Below are 9,774 nucleotides of genomic sequence, written 5' to 3' on the forward strand. Positions count from 1 at the left end.
GCAGGGATAGGGATTCACGGAGAGATGAGAGTGGGAAGAGTGAGAGACAGAAGCAGAGAAACAGAAGGAAGGAGGGGAAGACAGAACAGAAACAGGCAGAGAGAAGGAGGAAAAAGCACACAGAGAGAAAGGAAGCAGAGGTGCCCCACCCTCCAAAGACACACATGAGGGATGGCAGCAGAGATGACGGGAGGAGACCCAGAGAGGACGAGGAAGCATGCAGAGATCCCGAGAAGAGACCAGGCGGAGGACGGGGGAGAGGGAGAGGGAGCGGAGGCCACAGGGGGCACTTGAGAAAAAGGGGAGACGGGGAGGCAGAGATGAGAGATGACAGCTGCAGAGGGACAGAGGGGGCAAGGGGTGGGGCTGGGAGTTGGCGGGAGGCGGGAGGTGCCAGGGGCACCAAGGTTCTGGCTGTCCTGTCTCCCACACGTCCTCATTCTGTGGTCCTCGCGGTCCTGAAAGGTAGGGCAGCGAGAGTCAGGGCAGAACAGGTGCCTCACAACTCAGGCTCTGCAGAGAGGTCAGGGAGAGTGGGATAGAAGGACCCAGAAAGAGTTGGGACTGAGACCCAGGGAGAGGGGGTCAGAGACCCAGGGAGAGCAGGAGAGACAGAGTGATGAGATGGGGAATGGGCTTGGGTTTGGGGGACCCATCCTAACTGTTGGGCAGGGCCCCGCCACCCTCAACTCCTCCCCCAGCCTCTTAAATTCCCTAATGACTGCAATTTGTCTCAAGGCAGTCAGTCCGGGTCTGGACCACCTCACGGTGACTCAGGAGGTCAGCTGTCTGCACTCTCCCCACTGCCCTCCAGTGCCCCCTCTCCCGGGGGTCTGGCTCCCATACCACTTTCCTCCCCTTTCCACCTGGACTGCTGCTCCCCCGCTCCCTTGCAGAGGCGCTCAGCACCCCCTTCAACTGTTTTCCCTTCAACTGGCTTTGCAGAGAAGCCACACTGCTTCAGGCTGAAAACCTTGGTTCAGGCCCTGGTAGACCAGAAGGGTGAAATGCACAAATAGAAGCCTTTCTGCCAAGAAAGAATTCTCTGTGGACAAGGTGGCGGTGGGGAGGGGTGGGGAGGAGTGGGGTGGGGTGGATGGGGTGGGGGTGGAACAGGCAGCTGCTCTGGGAGGGCTCAGATGCTGTAGTGCGTTTTGTTTTTGTTTTGGCATGCAGAATCTTAGTTCCTCGACCAGGGATTGAACCCCTGTCCCCCCTGCATCAAGAGCATGGTGGTTTTTTGTTTATAATTTATTTTAATTTTAATTTCATTTGCTGTTTTACATTCCATTTTATAATTTATTTTTAATTGGAGGATAATTGCTTTACAGCATGTTAGTTTCTGCCTGTATAACAACGTGAGTCAGCCTTATGTATAAATATATCCCCTCTCTCTTGAGCTTCCCTCCCGCCCCTGTCCCACCCCTCTAGGTCATCACAGAGCACTGAGCTGAGCTCCCTGTGCTATAAAGCAGCTTCCCACTAGCTCGTTTACACGTGCTCAGTGGTGTCTGACTCTTGGCGGCCCCATGGACTGTAGCTCACCAGGCTCCTTTGTCCTCAGTATTCTTTAGGCAAGAATACTGGAGTGGGTTGCTGTGCCCTCCTTCAGGGAATCTTCCCAACCCAGGGATCGGACCCCTGTCCTCAGCATTGGCAGGCGGATTCTTCACTGCTGTACTGCCAGGGAGGTCCCAGAAGGCTGTAATTTGAAGGACTCACAGGGATCCTCTGCTGAGCTGGAAGATAAACCTGAGATCTCTTCCTAGAAAGAATACTCAGCTTAAGCAGAAGGCCTCAGTGAAACCAGGGAGCCCAGGACAAAAGTGCTGGGGATGTGGCCACAAATAGGGCTCCGTTAACCGGCTCACCCCCCACCTATCCCAGCCCCTCGCCCCCTCAGTGTTGCTGCCAGGTTATTCTTTCCCTTCCAGCCACACTCCGTTCTTGGCTGCCTTGCTCCCACTCCACCCATTATGGGGGTCCTCAAAAAATATTTGATGAGTGAATGACTGGACATACGGCCACAGTCCTCGCCTTCCGGGAACTCACAGTCTGGCAGGGAAGGTCAAAGACGCAACAGGAAACTCAGTCCGGTGTGATGTGTGTCCTGATTGGATGGAGAGGACTATTGAAGGTTCTTATGAAGCCCCAGGAGTAGGGAAAGGGCTCCCAGACGGTGGGCTTTCTAAGTCGGGCACTGCGGATGAGTAGGAGTTCACCAGGGGGATGGACAGAGTGAGGAGAGCAGCTCTGAGTAGAGCTCTTCAGATGGGAGGATGGTGAAGAGCTCAGAGTGCTAGAGGGAGAAGAGATCCCCCAGTGATTCTGAGCAGTGGAGAGAAGAGCCCTTAGGGTCCTCACTGCAGACCTGGGCTGCCTCTTAGGGGAGCTGTCTCGTTAGAGACAGCAGTGGGGGGTCGCTAGCACTGATGGAAGGTGCTGGAAACCAGAGCACTGTCCCACTCACATGGGGAGACTGAATAGAGTGAAAAGACCCGGGGCGTCTGCTCAAGACCCCAAGGAAGATCCTCAGCTTAGGGGGCAAAGGGCCGAGAAGGAGAAATGGAAGAGCTAAGAAGGAAACAGGAGAGGATGGCGTCAGGGAAGTTGAGATGAATTTTAAGAAGAGAGTGGCACGAGGGTTGGACCCAGAGAGGTGGCCACTGGGACTGGGAACTTTGTTTCTTGTCTTTTCTTTTGGCCTTTGTGGCATGTGGCATCTTACGTCCCCGGCCAGGGATCGAACCCGGGTGCCCTACACTGCACTCAACCACTGGACCACCGGAAAAGTCGTCATTACATCACTAAGTGTACAGTCCAGTGGCGGAAATCCCTTCACTTGGTGGTGCAACCATTACCATCATCTGTCTCCAAAACCTTTTCATCTTCTCGGACTGCATGTCTATCCCCATGAAACACCAGCTCCCCATCCTCCCTGCCCCAAGCCCTGGTAGACTCCATTCTACTTTCTGTCTCTCTGAATTTGACTCTGAAATAGGTATTTCACGTTTCAGTGAGCATAATGTTCTCCAGGTTCACGTGACATGCTGTAACACATCAGAATTTCCTTCCTTTTTTCTTTTTGGCAGTGCTGGGTCTTCAGTGCTGCACGCGGGCTTTCTCTAGTTGTGGCAAGTGGCGGCTCCTCTCTAGTTGCGGTGCGTGGGCTTCTCGTTGTGGTGGTTTCTCTTGTTGCCGAGCACGGGTTTCAGGGGTTGTGGTGCATGGGGCTTAGTTGCTCTGTGGCGTGTGGAATCTTCCCGGACCAGGGATCGAACCCGTGTCGCCTACACTGGCAGGTGGATCCTTAACCACTGGACCACCAGGGAAGTCTTCCTTTCTTTTTCTTTTCTCCTTCCTTTTAAAGGCTGGATCATACATCTTTGTATGGATGGGCCACATTTTGTGTATCCAGGTAACTATTTTTTAAGAGTTATTTTGGGCGCAGGTTATTGACATTTTAGGGACAAGTGTTTATTTGTATTTTTTGGCCGTGCTGGGTCTTTTCTGCAGTGCGTGGGCTTCTCATTGCAGTGGCTTCTCTCGTTGCGGAGCACGGGCTCTAGGCACGTGGGCTCAGTAGTTGCAGTTCCCACGGTCTACAGCACAGGCTCAACAGTTGTGGCGCGCGGGCTTAGTTGCTCCGTGGCATGTGGGATTTCCTGGTAGTCCAGTGGTTAAGAATCCACCTGGCAATGCAGGGGACACTGGATCGATCCCTGGTCTGGGAGATCCCAGGTAACTTTCTTAATGTGGGTTAGTTTCTTTCATTCCTCCTTCCCTGCCCCCACCTTCCTATCTCCCTTTCTTCCTCTCCCTCCTTCCCTTCAATAAGTATTTCTTGAGTACCTACTATACATCAGTCACGGTTCTAAGTGCTGGAAAGTGGAAAGTGTGTTCAACTCTTTGCGACCTCAGGGACTATATAGTCCATGGAATTCTCCAGGCCAGAATACTGGAGTGGGTAGCCTTTCCCTTCTCCAGTGGATCTTCCCAACCCAGGGATCGAACCCAGGTCTCCCACGTTTGCGGGTGGATTCTTTACCAGCTGAGCCACAAGGGAAGCCCAAGAATGGAGTGGGTAGCCTATCCCTTCTCCAGTGGATCTTCCCGACTCAGGAATCGAACTGGGGTCTCCTGCATTGCAGGCGAATTCTTTTCCAGCTGAGCTATCAGGGAAGCCTTCTAAGTGCTGAGGATATGGCAATAAACAAAGTAGACAGAGATCTCTGCCTCACTGATACTTAAACCCTGGAAGCAAAAGAAAGTTAAATATAATATATAATATCACAAGTCATGAGTGCTAAGAAGAAGAAAGCAGGGAGGGGACTTCCCTGGTGGTCTAGTGGTTAAGACTTCACCGCTATCTGTAGGGAGCAGGGGTTCGATGCCTGGTCGGGGAAGAGCTAAGATCCCACATGCCACACAGGCAAAAAAACAAAAACAGAAAACAGAAACAATATTCTAACAAATTCAATAAAGACTTCAAAAATGGTCCACATCAAAAAAAAATCTTAAAAAAAGAAAGCAGGGAGGAGGTCAGGGGGAAGGCACTCTTTGAGCAAAGACCTAAAGGTCGGGAGTGACGTGGGGGTGGGGAGACCCTGTCGGGGGGATGGCCTCACCTGCAAAGGTTCTGGGGTGTAAGGGGTCTGATGTGCCTGGGGACCAGCAAGAAGGCCAGTGTAGCTGGAGAAGCTGAGCCAGGGGAGAGAAGAGAAGGGAATGAGTGCAGTGAGGCCGTGGAAAGTCCACCTTCCCTGGGCTAGGTACTATCCTGAGCCGGGTTTACAGCCTGAGGAAGGAGGCTGGGGGAGTGGGGAGTGACCCGTCCAAGGTCAATCAGCGGGTCAGCCCCGGAAGGCGGGCGGCGCACTGGGCTCCCCGACCCTCTGAACCCTCACTATTGTCTCCGTGATTTGAGCGTCAGTTTCATCTGAGCCCTTACTTGTGTGTCCAACGCTGTTTTAACGCATGTTTCGTCAATTACCTCGCCGAACCCTTCTCACGGCCTCATGAGAAAGGTGCTCTTATTATCCTCCGCACGCAGGTGGGGAAGGGGAGTCGCCCGTCCACGGTTACGCAAAGCGGAACGGTGGCACCCTCGTCCGAACCCAGGCGGCGGGCTCTTCCCCACCGCAGGGAGCCGGATGCCTGAGAACGCAGGGGCGGAGGGTGAGCCGCCCCGGCGCGGGAATTAGCTCCAGACGGAAGGAAGGACGCCTCTCCCATTGTTCGGGAAGGAAGCAGGAAGGGGTGGGGGTCAGGTGGCCCGGAGGCTAGGGCCTGCTCATCCCGTCTCCAGAGGGCACCTGCTTGGGGAGGTAAGGGTGGCGGGTAGGTTCCCAGGTAAGGTTGGCGACCAGGAATTAAACAGCGGCGTCTTCTGAGCAGCTGGATGGCTCTTGTTCCGTTTGCCTCCAGCAAAGTGCAGGGCTGGGTGATTGGGAGGAGGGATGCTGAGAGAGGGGAGATTAAGACAGTGGAGGGGCGGGGTGGTGGGGGTGGCGTTATGAGGGCCGACTGTGAGTGTAAAGGAGGCGCAGACAGAAGGGGTCGGTTGGTGGAGCGGTCGGGGTGTCTTGGAGGTGGACAAACAGGTCCTGCAGAGCTCTGGAAGCATGGGAGGGAGGCTGTGGTCAGGGAGTGGGATGTGGGATTTTGTGGGTTTTTAGAGGTGGAGCTCCTCTGGATGCAGATAGAGGCCAGGGTGTGACTTTGGGAATAAGTGATGGGGGAGGTAGACTCTGGCAGCCTCCGGGGACTGTGAAACCCCGTGGGGCGGGGGTCCTCTCTCCAGGGGGCTCCTGACTCCCTGTCAGCAAATGCCTGTCTTGACCTCCACTTATAACTACAAATCTGGCAGGTTGTCTAGGACTTTGCCTGCGTTATCACCTTTAATTCTTGCAGGAGCTGTATGAAGTTGGGGTTAGGGCTAGTGTTAGGATGATGTGAGAGATGAGGAAACCGGGTTCTCAGACAGAAGTCCCTTGTGCAAATGGCGTTAGCTGGGGTCAGAATTTGGGTCATCTGGCTGTTAAACGCTATGACATTCAGTCTCCAAATCTGTCTCCATGCCGCCATGGGCAAGGAGTTCTCAGCTGCATCCTTATCTCCTGGTACAGCCCCAGAGAGTGCCTGCAGAGAATGGTCTGGAATGTGCAAATCGACTTTGGGACTTCCCTGGTGGTCCAGTGGTTAGGACTTAACTCTTTGATTTCAGGGGGCATGGGTTTGATCCTGAGTTAGGGAACTAAGATCTTCTTGTTCAGTCACCAAGTCGTGTCCCACTCTTTGTGACCCCATGGACTGCAGCCTGCCAGGCTTCCCTGTCCTTCATCAGCTCCCGGAGTTTACTCAAACTCATGTCCATTGGGTCAGTGATACCATCCAACCATCTCATCCTCTGCCGCTCCCTTTTCCTCCTGCCCTCAATCTTTCCAGCATCAGGGTCTTTTCCAATGAGTCGCCTCTTTGAATCAGGTGGCCAAAGTACTGGAGCTTCAGCATCAATCCTTCTAAGATCTGCAGCTGCCAGACAGACAAACGAGCCAGTCCCTCAGCTTTGCCTTCTGTCCCCCATCAGCTTTTGGTTGACAGTTTCTCTAGTGCCATCCAAGCGCCACATCTCACTTATCCCCTGCACCAGCCCTAGAGGTGCATATAATCACTCCCATTCTACAGATGAGGAAACTGAGAGAAAAGAAGGTCAATTGCCCAACAAGCAAGAGGTGGAGCTGGGACTCGAACCCCAGCCTGTCTGACTCCATAGCCCTCTGCTGCTGACCTCACATGTCCCTAAGATTACCCAAAGTCTCTCTGGATAATCCCTTAGATGGCTCTGAGTCAGCACCTGTATCTGCTACGTGCCAGGCCGCTTCTGTGTGCATGCCTGGGCGCCCCTGATGCTCTGTCAACCACCAAATATCTCTGCCCCGCCTCCCTCTCCTGTCTCCATCATCAAGCACTTGTTTCCATCTGTAGGTGATGACACCACCCTCTCCCCAATTGCTTCCTTCAAAAGCTGGGAGTGGTCCTTGATCCCGCCCTCACTCCCACTTCCCACTTTGGCAATTCCTGTCACCTTAGCGCCAAAATAGACATCAAAGCCACCCACTGACTTCCTCTCACTCACCCTCGTCCAGGCTACCCTTATCTCTCACCTGGACGGGTGCCGTAGCCTCCAAACTCGTCTCCCTGCTTCCAAATTTGAACCCTGTTTCCACCTCCCCCCTACGCCCACCCCACACTAAGTCCATTCTCCACTTGGCAGGCAGTGCATTCTTAAAATATAAAATGGTATCATGTTAGAATCTGCTTAAAACCCATCTGTGATTTCCCACTGCAGTTATAATAAAACCTCAACACTTCCAAGGCACTCTTGTCTGGCTTTCTGTCCGTCTCTCCAGCCTCAACATTCCACCATGCCTGTGCCTCAGGGCCCCCTGGGCTTCTTTGATTTTCCTGACATGGTATGGGGCCCCCACCTCACTGCCTGGCTTTGCTGTTTCCGCCACCTGGGACACACGTGCCATCACTCTGCCCACGGTCACTTTCTCTGGAGTTGACGTTCCCTTCTGGTTTCTGTCTCAGCCCCTTGCTGCTTTCTTTTCCTCATTTTAATCTATGATGGCCTTCTGTGTTTGCTGCCTTATTTATTGTTGCTCTTGTTTTCTTCTCTATGGCATTTATCACTGTCCAATGTCCCTCATCTTTTATTTACTTCCTTTTCTGTGTAGTCTGTCTCCCACAGTTTGAGTGCCAACTCTGACAGGGAAGGGGGGTTTGCCTGTTTTCTCTGCTTCTTTTCCCTGGCACATAGTATGTGTTCAGCAAACTTTTATGGACTGAAGGAACATTTCTCTCATTCAAACCAAGGCTTCATGAAGGCAGGGACCCTGTCTAACAAGTTCACCGCTGAATTCTTAGAGCCCACTCTGGTCCCTGACATGTGCAGTGGCTCTATGAAAACAGGTGGATGAGATTAAGGGTATTGAGAGACTTCTCTCCAGAATCTCTGCACCCAATGCCTCTACATCTTCAGACCTGACAGTGGTCTCCAGTTACACAGTCCTGGGAGAACACACACAGTGGGGAAGATGGGGAAGCCCATCTTTCTGAGATTGGGTCCCATCCTTGCAGGAAAGAATGCTTCTGACTCCAGGTGGTGGTACCCTAGGGCATGGGAATTTCTGGCTCACCAACTTGGGTCCTTTCCCAGACATTCAATAAGTATAAAGGACCCCTTGTGTTTATGTAGGAGCTGCCTCTCCAAGGTCTTCCCTGGTAGGCTAGCTGGTAAAGGATCTGCCTGCCATGCAGGAGACCCCAGTTTCATTCCTTGTGAAGATCCTCTGAAGAAGGGTTAGGCTACCCACTCCAGTATTCTTGGGCTTCCCTGGTGGCTCAGACTGTAGGGAATCCACCTGCAATGTGGGAGACCTGGGTTCGATCCCTGGGCTGGGAAGATCCCCTGGAGGAGGGCATGGCAACCCACTCCAGTATTCCTGCCTGGAGAATCCCCATGGACGGAGGAGCCTGGCGGGCTACAGTGCCTGGGGTGGTAGCACACAGCACAGCCTTCTCCAAGGCCATAGACCTCAGAAAAGCCCCGCTCCACGGTGACTCCGGCTTCTTGTCTCAGCAACACCCGTGCCCCGCCCTCCATGTTTACCACGGCTTTCCCTCTCAGCAAGACTCTCTTGTGATCACCACTGCCATCTGCCTAAGTGGCAAACATCTTTATTTCTGTTTAGGAGAAGCTTCTCTTGTATTTACAGGGTTTGGGGGTTTATTTTGTTTTGTTTTGTTTTTAGTGGGGGGTGTGCATGGAGCGGTCATGCAGGAGCTCTTACGCTTATAAAACAACACCTTAGACTTGAGCAGGATTTCCAGGCTTCTTACATAGCCCTCATATCTGTTCCCACCGTCCCCACCTCCTTATGGTTTTGGCTTCTTCCTGGCCTCCTTGCTTTTAAGTATCTTCCTTCCCCACAGTCCTCCTAGAGGCAGCCACAGAAGGCTTTAAAAAAAAATATATATATATATATATATTTTTTTTGGTTTTGGCCCTGGCCTGAGGCATGTGGTATCCTGGTTCCCTGACCAGGGAATGAACCTGTGCCCCTCTGCCTAGGAAGCACCGTCTTAACCCACTGGACCGCCAGGGAAGTCCCCAGAAGGCTCTCTTTGAACAAGCCTTGTCAGCTCTAAGCCCTTCTGCCTTGTGCAACGGCATTCTGACCCTAGGGGGTAGGGGCGTCGCCGCCCACCCCCATCGGCACCAGAAGCAGCCATTCCTCCGCCGGGGCTCAGGGGTTCATGGTGCGCCCTGGCCTGCAGGCCTTTCCACCGGCTGTTTTCTCCGCCACAGGTGCAGTCGTCCCCCTCCCACCCTTTTCCCGTGCTCATTCTTACTCATCTGGATCCTGGTTTAAACACTACCTCTTTCAGAAAGCATTCCGCGACGCCCCACGCTGAGTTAGCCGCCCCACCTCTGGGCTTCCCTGGGCCCTTACTGATCTCCGCCTTGACGCCTATCCCACCCGGTCTTGATTTGCCAGAGTCGGTGCGCACTGCCTCCCCGCATCAGACAGGGAGCCCGTCGAGGGCAGGGATTGGGGCTGACTCAGCTGTATCCCCACGAATCCCCTGCAGGACCCGGCTCCTGCGAGGTGCCCAGGCAGATGTTTGTCTCGTGAATAAAGGATGATCCTTATCACTCCTCTGTTCCCAAATCTCCGTGGCTTCCTGCGACCTGGCCCCTCCTTC

Source organism: Bos javanicus, chromosome 18 (assembly GCF_032452875.1).
Source record: "Bos javanicus breed banteng chromosome 18, ARS-OSU_banteng_1.0, whole genome shotgun sequence".
Taxonomy (NCBI): Eukaryota; Metazoa; Chordata; class Mammalia; order Artiodactyla; family Bovidae; genus Bos; species Bos javanicus.